The following is a 13,005-nucleotide window of genomic DNA, read 5'->3' on the forward strand; positions in this document are numbered from 1 at the left end:
ATAAACCAAAAGAATTGTGAACAAGAGACAAGCAGATGTTATTGTTGCATTTATAACATAAACATTAAGTAGATATTAAAAGTAAATGTGAATTACTCAATTCAACATTTGCTGTGATATTGATAGCTGAAGTAGCAGTTAATTATAAGATGACTTCTTTTATTTTAACATACCCTTACTAAAAATATTAAAAAAGGATTTGGTTTAAAACAGCACTGACTGCATTTGGCAACTAGGTATGTATTCAGATGTCACGCTACCACAAACATAATTATAATTAACTTATAACACCCTCTGTTTGCATTGGAGTTAACAATGGTTAGTTACATATATTTTTAAATGTTTCTTTTTTTATTGGTCACTTGAGGACGGTCATTCTCACTCCTGTTTCTATGCATATCTATAAAATAAACTAAAATTTTATTAATTGAAAACAAATGAAAACATTCGTATGCAAATAGCATTCAACGGTTTTAACTAAACTAATTATAATTGCAATTAATATAATATAATTTTGATAATTTTAAATATTTATTACAAATCGATCACGCTGTATAGCATATAAATATTGAAGTGTGTTATGCAAGATATACATAGCGCAACTTAATTCAATCTCGGATTAACTGACACTAGGTTCGTACACAAATATACATTCTGGCATAATACCGACCCCATTTGACTAAGACGATCATATGATAGGTAAAGGGATGAGCATAATCAATTTGTACTAGATTTATAATATGTGGTACATTTATTCATTGTTTAATTTGAATCATTTACAGTGAAATCTAGCTCTATATCTAATCACTAATTATCAAATCCAATAAACTCGGGAAATTTTTCATTGATAGTAATAATAATTAATACCCACGATGAAAAAATAAAAAACTGAATTGTGAAAAAAGAAATCCTTTTTTTTTGACACAGCTACTCTCATGAATTACAGTGAGATGAGTCTTAATCAATGCGTTAAATATTGACGCTTTAAGGTTGATGTTCCGACCGTCCCTCCATACATTTTTGATTACCTCTAAACACTTAACACAGACACTATTTCTTTAAAACTAATCATTTTATCACTTCTCTATAATGAAATGTGTGCGCGTTCGACCTTTTTAATCAATAATTTACAATATTTACTTAGAAAAACAACAGTAAAATACCGGAAAAATTTGACACTTCTACAGTAGTGTGCGTGACTTTTGCCAAGCGAAACACGACATAAAGCACGACATCTAGCGCATAGACTATATACTTATTACAGATCTAGCGCGTCAATGTCTAAACGAAAGGCGATGTTTAGACATTGACGCGCTAGATGTCGTGCATTCGCGTTCGTTATCTTATGCATAATGAGCATAATTCTAATAAATCAAAGTTCTGTGTAAAAATTGAGTAATTTCATTTCCAATCGTTCAAAGAAAATAACAATAAAATAAAATAAAACTAATGACCTTAGAAACTATGTTTTTTTTTATTTATTACTCATTATTGTTCGTCCGTCGTAGGTCTGTAAACTGTATTGTACACTGAAGGTAAATGGTACTGTAGGTACTTTAGTTCGGCGTCGTCGCTCGTCGGCTTGATATAAAATTACATTCTTGATTTCATTGACACGCGCTATGATTTGCGCGCGGAATTTCTTGTGTTGTGAATTTATTTTTGTATGCTATGCATTTTAATTGATTCAAATTGCAATGTTTCTCTAGTATGCATTTGAGACTATATTGTAAATTGTAATAATTGATCGTGGGTATAGTAATTAATTATTCTAATAACGCAATTAGTAATATATGTATTTTCGGTGGGATTCAAAACAAAAAATTGGCCCGTGATTTTTATGAAATTTCACCACATTGCAAATCACATCAATCATAGTTCATACACATGTATGACGAAAGTGATTAGTATTGTGGCTAACATTGACTCATCAGTTCATCACTGAAACCAGTGATAAATCAGTACCTATATCATATTGTGTTTGAATATTTTTAAACAATGATATAAGTATACAATTATTATAAATCGGTAAAAAGTAATCACAAACTTGCAAACATTGGTAAAATGTCCAGTAGTTTATGAGCCTATTCATTACAATCAAACAAACAAACAAAGTTTTCCTCTTTATAATATTAGTGTAGACAAACACTATGAATACGATCACGAATGCAAATTCGGGGATTTTCTAATTATTGCTAAATAATAATTGAATTCGTTTTGAAATACTCTATAATTTTTAGTGTATAAATAGACATTTATAATGTGGTGCTCATTTTTTTTGTACTGCTAACGCTATTGTAGGTACCTATTTTCGTTGTTTTATTTCAAGTGAACACGGCCATACAATTTTGTCACGAGCCGCCTATGATTGTAGGTACTTTTGTTAGGCTCCTTCGTCGTCCGCGTCGGCTCGAAAGTTCTTGATTTCATTGTCACGCGCTATGATTTGCGCGCGGATTTTCTTGTGTTGTGAATTTATTTTTGTATTATTATTATTTTTTATTTATTTTTTTATTTTATTGATTCAAATAAAATATTTCACTAGTATGCATTTGAGACTATATTGTATTATGTATAATTTATCGTAGGTATAGTTATTCTTATAACGCAGTTATATTTTCGGTGGGACAATTTGACCCGTGATTTTTCTGAAATATCACCACGTTGCAAATCACATCAATCATACACACGTATGACGAAAGTATAGTGGCTATAATTGACTCATCAGTTCATCACTGAAACCAGGTGATTGCAACGATCTGTTCCCAGCCAATATCCCGCTAGATGGCGCTGAATTCTACATTTCTAGTTTATTTGAGTTTTTGCGTAATTGGAATAGTCATCAAACCTAGGAATAGTCATGGCGGTTACTGAATATTATATTTTATTGAAATATGTTATATCATTGCCTTAAAATCCACCCAATTCGGTAAAATTATGCGTTTTAACATCTGTCATTGCATACAGGGTCGTTTACACACACAGACGTATACAAAAATGATAAAGATTTAACTCTAGATGGCGTGAATGTAAAGCGCGTCACACACGGTGAAGATACTACCTATAATATTTTATCTAATCTAGTAATATTTTATATTACAGTATCTTAAGGTATCCGGTATCAGCGTTCTGACCATCATTTTTCTTTTTTCGCTGTAGAACCGCCATCCTGTTACAAATGACCCACAAAGGAGAATGACCACGGGTGGTATCGGTAAAATTTTAGTTGTGCCACGTATTCGTTATATTGTTAATTCCTATTTGTATTTATAATGATCATATGTATCAATATTAAGTCTTAATTAAACCGGATAAATTGAAATAATAGTAAAAGTAAAAGTTTTTCTTTTGAAACATGTATGACTACGTATGGAATCGGTAAAATACTAGTTGTGTCACGTGTTCGTGATATTGTTAATTCCTATTTGTATTTATAATGATCATATTTATCACTATTAAGTTGTAATTATACCGAATAAATAGAAATAAAAGTAAAAGTTTTGTTTTGACACATACCTATATCTATCTCTCTTGCAAACGTCATATGTCATAGTTTCTATTTGAAATGTCAAATGAATGTGTTCGACGCATTGTTCGATGTTATTTTGAAATAATGTTTAAATTACGATTTACTTTTCACATTTGTCTTGTAAATTAAAATATTACCTATGTAATAAATGTAAAACTTAACGTTCATCGTTAGTTTAAACTCGATTAAGTAGTTTTTTGAAGTGTTGAATAAAACTATTGTTTTATTTTTATTGTCGCGAACTGCGGCTTATTTACATAAAAACTTTAATCATATCTAAAAGTACTAACATCAAGCTTTAAATTGAGCTATATTTCATCTTGACACAATAAGTTTGATTGCGATACCAAGTGCCATAGTCACTTGGGCAATCTCCTGTGGTTTTCATTTTTCTGTATGGGTAGACAAAACTTCAAAACGCCACCTGCTACGGTTTATATTATTATGAACGATTAGCTTTCCGCCCGCATTTTCAAAAAAAAACCCGTATAGTTCCCGTTCCCGTGGGGTTTCCGGGATAAAACCTATTCAATGTGTCCAAGTTACGTTCTATATGTGTGCTAAATTTCATTGTAATCGGTTCAGTAGTATTTGCGTGAAACACACACATACACATCCTCACAAACTTTCGCATTAGTAGGAAGTAGGATTGTTATAAAAATAAAAGTTATATTTGTTGGCGTAAACTATTTTATTGTAATTTTGGGAAATAAATAATGTCAAAATTGATTACCTACAATAAAACGCAGTTTTATTTTATTACCTACATTACACTATTGTTTTTTTTTTATCAAAACATGTATTTGAAGTAGCAAATATGATATTATGCTGATCCAAGCATTTTCACTCAAAACTAATATCACTAATGATTTGTAAAAGTAAATTATTTCAAAATACATTTCATAACAAGTAAGAATAATTATTCATACAACAACAAATCAAAAACACTATTTACTATGGAAAAAAAACCAGGAAGGTGAAAAACATATTTACGATTTCGATGCACTCGACTTTTAGTAAAATAATAGGTAAAAATATTATTATGGTTTTGATCACAGACATATCTGTGGTTTTGATTTTAGCTACTAGTATCAGAAAGCTGCGTGTTCAATGCACGTCGGGGTCCCACAACTGTGGAGGAAGGAAGGTAGAATACCTCCATCGAATAAGTGAAGTTTCTCGACATACTCGATTTGCCGGCCGACCTCAATGAAGATTGTCCGAAAGTTGTATATGTGCTCTGTAACGAAAAAATTTCGCTAGCGCGATTCAGAGTGAGGTGTCGTACAATATACCTAATGAAGTTTTTCATCTTTTTATTTTACTGCAAATACAAAATAAAAATTAAACAATGGTAATGTAAATTCTAAACAAACTACTACCAAAATACAATTAGAACAAAAATCATTTGACTTGTTTATTTCACCCAGAGGCCAGAGGCGGCTCGTGACAAAATTGTATAGGTGTTCACTTGAAATAAAACAACGAAAATACAATAGCGTTCGGGATGATTTATTACAAAAAAATGAGCACCACATTTTATAAATGTCTATAACACTAAAAATTACAAAGTACAGGCTATTTCAAAACGAATTCAATGACTAGGTATCAATAATTAGTAAATCACCGAATTTGCATTCGCGAGCGTAGGTATCCATAGTGTTTGTCACTGACGGTCACTGACCTCTATAACTTATAGTTATAGAGGTCAGTGGTGTTTGTTGTGTAAACATGTATGTATTTGAGTAGTTAGTAGCATATTATATTCTGAATTTCTGATCCATGCCTATTCACTCAAAACTAATAACACTAATGATTTGTAACAGTAAATTATTTCAATAGGTAGGTATTTGAACATTTCCCAACAAGACGTAAGAATAATTATTCGTAGGTATACAAGATACAATAACAAATCTAATACACTATTTATTATTTTATTATTTACTAGCGGTCCGCCCCGGCTTCGCCCGTGGTACATGTTTACGTTTTCTCTCCATAAGAAGTAATAGCTAGAGAGCTAGCGCAAAGCTACCTGTATGTATTTGACCAGATCTGGATTTTTGTGTGTTGATTCCCCTATACCTACTATACATGAGATGAGGAGTCACTAAGCCCAGAGTGGTGGACGGGGCGCGCGCTTAGGTAAGACAGGTGGAAATTTTTGGCGAACTTTGAAACCATTTGACCACGTCTGCCATTTTGATATTTGAAAATAGATTATTATTACTATCGGAAAATAACAATGGCAGACCATTATCACGCGGATAACATTCTGGCAGACACTTATGAAAGTGCTGAAAAAAATACAATTTTGAAAGTATTTGACCAGATCTGCCATTCATATATTTTATTTATTAGGGTCTTAAAAACTTATTTTCGAAACGGCAGACATTTTCATTGCGTACAGACTTCAGCAGACAACAAAACTTTACAGACTTCAGCAGTCAACAAGACTTAGCTTCTACATGGTCAGATGTATATATGTATTACGTTCCCTGACCTTACATCAATGATTTACTTTATTAATGTTTTTATGGTCATTTACATTTAATTTTGAAAACTATGGAATAAAATTTATAAATTTGATGATACAAAACTAAATATACATTTGTAAAGAATCTCAAATATAAAGTTGTGTTGCAAATAACAAATCATCATTTAAATATTTAGTTTATTTCTTTATTTAAGAAACAATTAACAATTACAAAACAACATAAAAAAACACGCATGCATTTATTGAAATGTTCATTCATCATCACTATCGTATGGCGTTGTGTGACTCGTCTTCATAATCCATTGAATCGGATTCTGTAAAAGTAAAACGTAAATTATATAATAAAAGAAATGAGTCATTATAAACTTACCTAGTAAGGCAATGCCTTTGATGTCGCACGATGCCGCCGCGCCGCCAGTGTAGGTACTTCTGCTGCTACATGAAAATATGCTAGGGTTGCAACAAATGGGAAATAAAACAATTGTGATTATTACTATTATGATGTAATCATTTATTCATATTATGTACATTCAAAACAATTGCTATTATTAAATCTGATGTAATTATTTTTTCATAAATATATAATTATTATTAATTACATAATATATTGCACTGTGAAATATTTACGTATCACTTTATTTTTGATGTTCTTAATTGTCTTTTATAAAATTTAAGTGACGCATTCGCATTGGGATCAACAATCCGATAAGAAAAGAATGGAGACAACATATACATAGCTTTGATTTCAATTCTACAGATACAAAATATACAATCTATCTAAAATGATACAACGGATGTTTCCTGCGTTTTCTCGTCAAAATACCGAAACAACGTAATTATTGTATAGTAGTTGGGCGTGAAAGTAAAAAAACAAATGAAAAGTGTTTTCCATATGATTATTTATTAAATTTACGCGATTAAGAATAATTTCAACGATACAATTTAGTAACCGAGAATTCAGAGGATTAAAGAAAATACCTGCCTGATCATTTTATCAAACTCTAAAAGAATTATGGTTATTTCGCATCACTCGGTTTATTAGTTTGGTAATAATTATTAAAGGTAGTTACAACCCTAGCCATTGAGTCGAACGGTAGGCAACACAATATCGACTTTGTGCGGGTACATATGGTACATTTCTTCTTGCTGTGAAGCGTAATTATTATTATTAAGATTTTTTAGGCTATTTTGAATCAGCTGTTCTAATTTAATTCTAGAAATTTTTTTAAAAGTATATTATGAGTTTATAAATACCTCAACCAATAGTTATTGTGTCCTATCCTCATTTCTTTATATCTTGGTAGTTAACTAAAGTGTTAAATTTACATAACCTCAACAACAACATTTACACTGCCACTGCACTAAAACTAAACTAACTAGCTCTCTAGCTATAAGAACCATCCTCGTACTTCAAGGGATATAATAAAAAAAGAATTATCGAAATCGGTTCAGCCGTTCTCGAGTTATGCGCTTACCAACACATTTTGCGATTCATTTTTATATTAGACTAGCGGTCCGCCCCGGCTTCGCCCGTGGTACATGTTTACGTTTTCTCTACATAAGAACCATCCTCGTACTTCAAGGAATATAATAAAAAAAGAATTATCGAAATCGGTTCAGCCGTTCTCGAGTTATGCGCTTACCAACACATTTTGCGATTCATTTATATATATATACTAGCGGTCCGCCCCGGCTTCGCCCGTGGTACATAATATTTACGTTTTCTCTACATAAAAACCATCCTCGTACTTCAAGGAATATAATAAAAAAAGAATGATCGAAATCGGTTCAGCCGTTCTCGAGTTATGCGCTTACCAACACATTTTGCGATTCATTTTTATATATAAGAATAAGATTATGTGAAAATAACCAGGAAGGTGAAAAACATATTTACGAAAACATAGTAACATAATATGGCTGTCGCTACAATAATTATATTTCAATTTTATCTTTTTATACCTAGTAGAACTGGCCGACGAATAAAAAAAATCGTATTAGAATAAATACAATAAATTACGGAACAAAAAAAGGATTGTAACTGAATTAGGTATGTTTGTTTCTGGGCGCACCGTTTTCGACGACGCGACGCGCGACGTAAGCGTATAGGTATAGGTACCTACTTTGCTAAAACAAACTAATAAAATTGTGTGTCTGTCTGAAAATTCGGAAAAGCATATTTTGCAAGTTTGTAATTACTTTGATAGTTTACCGATTTATAATAATTGTAATTGTAATTGTATAATATATAATTTGCAATGTGGTGAAATTTCATAAAAATCACGGGCCAATTTTTTGTTTTGAATCCCACCGAAAATATAATTGCGTTATTAGAATAATTAATTACTATACCTACCCACGATCAATTATTACAATATAGTCTCAAATGCATACTAGAGAAATATTGCAATTTGATTCAATTAAAATGCATAGCATACAAAAATAAATTCACAACACAAGAAATTCCGCGCGCAAATCATAGCGCGTGTCAATGAAATCAAGAATGTTTTATATCAAGCCGACGCGGACGACGACGCGACGCCGAACAAAAGTACCTACGACGGACGACCACGCTTCGAGTTGCCAAACAACATGAGTAATAAATTGTTTACAAAAAAAACAAGTTTTCCATTTTTCTGTATGAGTAGACAGAACTTCAAAACGCCACCTGCTACGGTTTATATTATGAACGATTGTTATAAAAATAAAAGTTATATTTGTTGGTGTAAACTATTTTATTGATCAATAATTTTGGAATTTAAAATTGTCAACATTGATTACAATAAAACGCAGTTTTATTTTATTACACTATTGTTTTTTTTATCAAAACATGTATTTGAAGTACCATATAATATTATGCTGATCCAAGCATTTTCACTCAAAACTTATATCACTAATGATTTGTAAAAGTAAATTATTTCAATATACATTTCATAACCAACATGTAAGAATAATTATTATTATTCCTACCTACAACAACAAACCTAAAACACTATTTACTATGGGAAAATAACCAGGAAGGTGAAAAACATATTATTATTTACGATTTCGACGCACTCGACTTTTAGTAAAATATAGTAGGTAAACATAATATTATGGTTTTGATTTTTGCTACTAGTATAAGAAAACTGCGTGTTCAAACTACTTGTTTGTCTGTCTGAAAATTCGGAAGTACTTTGGTAGTTTACCGATTTATAATAATATTGTATATATCGTTGTTTAAAAAATATTCAAACACAATAAAATATGATATACCTATGTACTGATTTATCACTGGTTTCAGTGATGAACTGATGAGTCAATTATAGCCACTATACTTTCGTCATACGTGTGTATGATTGATGTGATTTGCAACGTGGTGATATTTCAGAAAAATCACGGGTCAAATTGTCCCACCGAAAATATAACTGCGTTATAAGAATAACTATACCTACGATAAATTATACATAATACAATATAGTCTCAAATGCATACTAGTGAAATATTTTATTTGAATCAATAAAATAAAAAAATAAATAAAAAATAATAATAATACAAAAATAAATTCACAACACAAGAAAATCCGCGCGCAAATCATAGCGCGTGACAATGAAATCAAGAACTTTCGAGCCGACGCGGACGACGAAGGAGCCTAACAAAAGTACCTACAATCATAGGCGGCTCGTGACAAAATTGTATGGCCGTGTTCACTTGAAATAAAACAACGAAAATAGGTACCTACAATAGCGTTAGCAGTACAAAAAAAATGAGCACCACATTATAAATGTCTATTTATACACTAAAAATTATAGAGTATTTCAAAACGAATTCAATTATTATTTAGCAATAATTAGAAAATCCCCGAATTTGCATTCGTGATCGTATTCATAGTGTTTGTCTACACTAATATTATAAAGAGGAAAACTTTGTTTGTTTGTTTGATTGTAATGAATAGGCTCATAAACTACTGGACATTTTACCAATGTTTGCAAGTTTGTGATTACTTTTTACCGATTTATAATAATTGTATACTTATATCATTGTTTAAAAATATTCAAACACAATATGATATAGGTACTGATTTATCACTGGTTTCAGTGATGAACTGATGAGTCAATGTTAGCCACAATACTAATCACTTTCGTCATACATGTGTATGAACTATGATTGATGTGATTTGCAATGTGGTGAAATTTCATAAAAATCACGGGCCAATTTTTTGTTTTGAATCCCACCGAAAATACATATATTACTAATTGCGTTATTAGAATAATTAATTACTATACCCACGATCAATTATTACAATTTACAATATAGTCTCAAATGCATACTAGAGAAACATTGCAATTTGAATCAATTAAAATGCATAGCATACAAAAATAAATTCACAACACAAGAAATTCCGCGCGCAAATCATAGCGCGTGTCAATGAAATCAAGAATGTAATTTTATATCAAGCCGACGAGCGACGACGCCGAACTAAAGTACCTACAGTACCATTTACCTTCAGTGTACAATACAGTTTACAGACCTACGACGGACGAACAATAATGAGTAATAAATAAAAAAAAACATAGTTTCTAAGGTCATTAGTTTTATTTTATTTTATTGTTATTTTCTTTGAACGATTGGAAATGAAATTACTCAATTTTTACACAGAACTTTGATTTATTAGAATTATGCTCATTATGCATAAGATAACGAACGCGAATGCACGACATCTAGCGCGTCAATGTCTAAACATCGCCTTTCGTTTAGACATTGACGCGCTAGATCTGTAATAAGTATATAGTCTATGCGCTAGATGTCGTGCTTTATGTCGTGTTTCGCTTGGCAAAAGTCACGCACACTACTGTAGAAGTGTCAAATTTTTCCGGTATTTTACTGTTGTTTTTCTAAGTAAATATTGTAAATTATTGATTAAAAAGGTCGAACGCGCACACATTTCATTATAGAGAAGTGATAAAATGATTAGTTTTAAAGAAATAGTGTCTGTGTTAAGTGTTTAGAGGTAATCAAAAATGTATGGAGGGACGGTCGGAACAATTAGCCCCTTTTTTCCTTAAAAAGGCTAATAATATGTTCAATGAAATTTCGATAAAGTCGTCCACACGGTAATAAATAACGGTAACAAATCCGCACTTTTGTTACAACACTATCTGGCGAGCGCACGCCTTCCGCGCCTCTAACTGAATACGCTCCTCGACGGGTAGCGTCAGCAACAACATTGCTGGACAAAAAATTGTTTTTTTTTTCTCTCATTAATCTATAAATTTAAGATATTGTTGAATTTAATATACGAATAGTTAATTGTCAGGTAGCGTCAGCAAAGCAGCTTTGGGCTAAAATATCGTTTTATTTTATATTTTACGTTATGGACGCGATTAACTTTAACAACGTTGTTAAACGTTAATTATGGTTAGCATCTGAAAAACAGTAAGTACAGAATAGGAGGTTCTATAATATTTTTAAGGAGTGCATTAATTACGGATAGATACTGTCAAAAAAATAATGATGGGCTTTATTAAAATTAACAGACATTATCAATGTACAATATTCCTTGAAAGAGAACATAAACATCTCATCATGCTTTTTTGACAAATCCTTTATCCGTGACCGGTCGGTTAAAATTTAACATTTATTTAGTTTTATTTGCTGACCGTACAGTTCGTCCACAGCGCCATTAATCACGGTTTATCGAGTGCTAATCCAGGTTTAAATAGATAACTAGTGCCCGCCATTGTTGTGTGGATCCCTGAAATAGGGTTGGCATAAATTACTTTTAAATTACTTTTAATGTTATGCGTAACATTTTGAAAAGCATCTGGAAATTAATGTATTTATTAAAAATTGTGATAAACGATTGTAGATTTAATACGCTGATTATAAATTGTAAAATAAAATTTTGAATCCTTTAAGTAGGTACATAATATTATTATTGTCGCAATTGATTGAAGTTATTTAGGCAATTTTATCGAAAGACTTGAAATCGGTGTTAATATAATTGCCGGATATAACGAAAATCTGAATTGTATTTTTTTTTTGCTTTTATTGTTTACGATAAAGTACAACATAGGCATCTGAAAATTTATTCTGTAGTCATAAAAAGTAAACTCTAGCCAGCCCTATTTTAGCATGAACAAAAACGTTGACATGCGACATTTATATACAATTCAGATTTCAGTTTCTATTTTATGCCAAAGCTAAGTTAAGTGGATTTACTAATTATTTTTTTTAGTAGATTTCATAGTAGCAAGTATACATAGAAACCTGTATAATTAATTTTAACAACTTTTCTTCTTATTTAACCAGCAATGTGGAAGAAATTTTTCTTTATTTATCTTACGTCTTTATCTTATCGAATCCATTTATAATATGCCGGACCATAAAAAATGATTCTTATGAGTTGCAAGTCATGACCTATATTTTGAAAATTAACACTTTTCTAAATGGAGTAGGTAGGTAACACATATATTTCTCCGTCAGTCGACAAACAATATTATGTTTAATGTTTATTAAGTAGGTACTTATACTAATAATAATATTAGTGTATGTGATAGAATGCGCATCCACCGAACATTCTGGAACAATATCTAGAATCTATATAGACTGATTGCTCCAAATCGGTACAAAAACGAATGCGTCTAGAAACCTCAATTACTTTAAACACAAAAATTTGCATGAAACAAATTACGTCACATTTCGAGCAATCCGCTGAAAATCAAGAAAACACATTTGCGGTAAGCAGCTTATCGGCGGCCATTTTGTGACTATAACAAAATGGCGCTCGTTCAATTTGAATATAACAGCATACGTCGGCCGCGCTCCCGGGCGATAACTCATCGGATCCACTAAGATGGCGTGGAAATCGTAAAAGTATATTATTTTTATAAGAACAATAAGTCTGGTGGAGTCGCATCGTCTAAGCACACGAAAGGAAATTGAAAATTCAGCCTAGGATTACTAATTAGTAATTACTCTGTTTTGTTGTAGCTTTGACAGATCT

Source organism: Colias philodice, chromosome 11, assembly GCF_061535455.1.
Source record: "Colias philodice isolate Cphi_HAF_F1 chromosome 11, ilColPhil1 Martin Lab GWU primary, whole genome shotgun sequence".
NCBI lineage: Eukaryota > Metazoa > Arthropoda > Insecta > Lepidoptera > Pieridae > Colias > Colias philodice.